The sequence below is a fragment of the Polistes canadensis genome, unplaced genomic scaffold (genome assembly GCF_001313835.1).
Source record: "Polistes canadensis isolate GaletaPanama2010 unplaced genomic scaffold, ASM131383v1 scaffold_43, whole genome shotgun sequence".
In the NCBI taxonomy this organism is placed as follows: Eukaryota; Metazoa; Arthropoda; class Insecta; order Hymenoptera; family Vespidae; genus Polistes; species Polistes canadensis.
In genome coordinates this window covers 668821-673088 of record NW_014569590.1, presented here as the reverse complement: position 1 = coordinate 673088, position 4268 = coordinate 668821, and the positions used below count along the sequence as shown (strand labels likewise).

The 4268-nt window shown below is 25.5% G+C and overlaps 1 long non-coding RNA gene across 1 annotated transcript; it reads left to right on the top strand.

Moving 5' to 3' along the window:
- The first annotated feature begins 12 nt into the window (after nt 1–12).
- LOC106785017 lies at nt 13–4268 on the top strand. Its single transcript, XR_001381478.1, has 2 exons — nt 13–526; nt 673–4268. It is a non-coding gene; the product is annotated as an uncharacterized LOC106785017 (long non-coding RNA).

The following is a 4268-nucleotide window of genomic DNA, read 5'->3' as shown; positions in this document are numbered from 1 at the left end:
TAATATTAATAATAATAATAATATTAATTAAAAGAGGAAGAGTGATTCGTTTGTTAATTACACCCTAAGCTTTGTGATTGTCAGTGTAAATGATCGAGAATATCGAAAAAAAAAAATAATACGATTGACGATCGTAAACTTTCGAGCTAGTTTAAAAAGAAAGATTACGTAACGCGTTTAATCGGCGCAATAAATGCGTGTTGCTAATCTATCTGAGGAAGGGGTAACAAAAATATTTAATTTTCGATGATTGAAATGAGAAAGAGGGAGAGAGAGAGCACGTTATAGTAATCGGAAACTTTTGTAAATCAGGATAATATCGTATTTTACAATGGTATCTTATTAAAACAAACAAAATTGATTAAATAAAAAGAAATGAAAACAAGTGAGGCGAATGAAAGAAGAAGAAAAAGAAGAAAATAGTCATCGGTCCTTCGTTAGATTTTTGTATGCATATTACATTCATTTTTAATGAGAATTGTGCATTCATGGACAAAATTCCCTCGCATATCATGTAAATCTGCACGTAAGTTTTTACATATACAGTATAGAACTTCCATTATATGAATACGCGTTATACGCAAACATATAATTAATAATTAATGAATATTACTTATATACATTTTTTGTTTTTTACAAGCTTTTTCAATTGTTTTTAATATTCATTTTCAGGTTTCGTAATTTCACTTCTTTTTTTGGTTTTAAATTCGAGGAATGGTTCTTATCTAATCGAATTTTTCTAATCTTTGATTATTCCAATGCAAACGACGGTGAATACGATTTAGTGGTTGAATATACAATCTTATTCAATAATAATAAATATGATTTGCTTTTTTTTTTGCAGGACGAAATCTATCATAATAATTCAGTTTTATAATGACATACGTGCTATATAAAACTTTATTGTAATTACGCTAAAAGACTTATATTGAAGAGATTATGTGATTTGGCTGCCAGTTAAATTTGGGATCCATATATGTTAATTTGTTAAAAGAAAGAACAAAAATCGGAAAAATATTATTTCTTTTCGATTATGTGTTGATTCTTTCCATTTATTTTATTTCTTTTTGTCTCGATTTATTAAAACATTGAATATTATGAACGCTTCTTGTTGTTTTATTATGTAGAAAATTATTTCATATGAGCACTTTTTTCCCCAATTTTCTCATATAACGGAGGTTTGTACTGTATGCAATTATACGAGATTCGTATGATTTTTATTTATTTATTTTTTTTTGTCATAAAAATCTTTTTATAATCATCATTACGATGATGATAATGATGATGATGATAATAATGATGATGAGCTTGTTTCAATACTTAAAGCGAGATAAGTGATGAGTTAGGAAGATGTATAGAATCTTTGATTTCATTTTGAAAGGACCACAATCGTGTTTGCGAAAATTAGAAGAAATGATTTTCATGGCGGTGATATTTTTTAGATTATTTGAACGCGTGTAAAGTAATTTCTCTCTGTCGGTTGTACGAAAGAATTTGATAAGTAACCGCGATAAATTTTGCAAATTTAAAAACATATTTTTATTAAATTATTTTAATATTTTGTTTTGTGTGTGTGTGTGTGTGAATTAGATTTTATCTTTTTCGTGTTATATGGGCAAATGCACACACGCATTCTTCATAAGATTACACATTTTTTATTAGATTTTGATTTTCGTTTTGTTTTGTTTTGTTTTGTTATAAAAATTATTTTATAATCATGATAATGATAATACTTTCGTTTTAATAATGAAAATGTGATAAGAGATTAATAGAAAAGAATTATAGAATTTATTTGTTTTATTTCGGAAAAAATTATAATCGTGTTTACGGAATTTAGAAGAAAATTATTTTCATCACGATGATTTTTATGTTGTGTTTTGAACGCTTGTAAAATAATATCTCTCTGTCGAGTGCATGCAAGAACTTGATAAGTAACTGAACTAATTTGTTGAAACTTTAACAAATAATTTTATTTACAATAAAATAATTTGTATATTTTATTAGAATCTATTATTTATATGATTATTTATTTTATTTGATAAGAAATTCAATTGAAACTCGTTAGGAAGTTTTAATAGAAATATATTCTAAAATGAATTAGATCGCAATAATGGATATAGCGTTAAAAGTAATATATTTTTCCAATATATATAGATATATATATATAAAATAAAAAATGTCACATATCAGGTTTCTGCATGCACACGCAGATTTATGTAAATCGTAGACGATTTTACGAATGTGCAGTCAATTTTAGAAAAAGAAATGAAAGAAAGAATGGAAGGGAGAAAAGACGAATTAAAGTTTTTATCTGGTGAAATTACGAAGTTAAAAAAAAAACCCATTTTGTATTTTACAAAAGAAGTGAGCGTTGATTTTAAGAAACGAAACAAGAAAATGAAAAAAAGATATATCACTATTACGTAATATAGTGTCTTATTTTAATCATTATTCTTGTTAAAAATGAAACGCTTTCTTATTAATTGTTTTTATGAAATTATGATATTGAAAAAAAAAAAAGCACAAAAAAGAAACAAATTATTGTAACGTATTAGTGAGAAATGCGTCAAGAAAAAATTATATGATATTGTAAAAAAATCATGAAAATCATTTAGATCGAGGAATGGAAATAAAAAAATTGGGCTTTATACGAATAATATACAGATAAAAAAAAAAAGTGAGAGCGTATGTGTGAAGTAAAAAGAAAAAAAAGTGAGAAAGAGATAGAAAACAAATTTTATGCTGTTATTTAAATTAATCATTGTCCAAATTGTACGAGTATATACGGATATTTTATTGTTTGATTTTTTGAAACAAAATGTTGCAAGACGGTAGGAAAACAAGATTTTTTTGCTTCTATTTTCTAAATTTTATTTTGAGTTTTATTATTATTTTCATTTTTTTTTTTTTTCTAATCGACATACGATCTTGATCGTTTTATATTTTGTTATTATTGTCGCTGTATGATTGTATCGAGAATACTATATACTTTTTAAAAGATATGAACAGAACAAAAACCATATGCATGTACATACAGGATGTGATAAAATTCAATTTGCTCAGAGATTCGTTTACGATAAATAACTTATTGTTTATGCAATTACATGCAGTTACACCTGTAAATTGGTGATTGAACGTCAGTGAGTCGTGTATTGAGTATAATGGACACTAATTTGAACAATTTATGCAAAGAAATTAATATAAAAAAAATAGTTTATTTAAAAATTTCTTTTAATGAAAGTTCATTTCGATCTCACTCTGTTTATATTAACATACACAAATACATGAATGTATACATGAATAAGAAGAGTTGTAGGAATGTGCGAAAATATGACGAAGTGTGAATTTTTAATATATAAAAAAGAAAAAAAAAATTACATGCGATATCAAGCTAAAATTAAACTTGTATATTTCGATATATATAAATATATAAATATATTTATGATAGAATTTAAACAAAACTAGGGACAGAAAAAAACAAACAAACAAATTATATAATAAATTAATATTATATCAATAATGTGTGAGCGTGTGTGTGTGTGTAACACACGAACACGAAATGAAAAAAAAAAACAAAGAAAAAATTTCATTGTTTGCGAAAAAAATGCACACGACGAAGATCGTTGTCGTGTTAGAGTTTTAAATGAGAATTTAAAAAAAATTATTATTTTATTAAAAATATTTAATAAAACCACAAATTCTTTTTTAGATTTATTTGTATGCGAGTTATTGAGAGAATTAAAAAACAAAAGAAGACCGACGAAAAATGTCTTGGAAGAGAAACAAATTGATTAGTGAAAGAAAGAGAGAAAGAGAGAAAGAGGGAGAGAGAGAGAGAGAGAGAGAGAGAGATTTATATTTTATTGCAAAAAACAAATTATCATAATATATTTTAAAAATTATTATTAAAGAAGAGAAACGAAAGACATGATTCAAAGTTTACCGAGGGACAACATTTTTATAATAGTTATGTTTGAATCTAAAAATTTGATGTGAATTCGATTACGACGAGAGTAGTTGATCCACGTTGCGCGTGTGTCCGCTTTTCGTTTTATTTTTTTATAACGTGCTAAACAAAGAGAGAGGAAAAATGAAAAAGAATGAGAATGAAAATGGAAATGAAAGAAAGAGGAAAAAAAAGAGAGAGAGAGAAGAAAATGAATATTATTAGTACGGTGATCAATGAGAAGTATCGAGGGTCCAATTTTGCACGCACATAATTTAAAAGAAAAAAAAAAAAAAAAGAGAAATACCAAAACGAAAAAAAA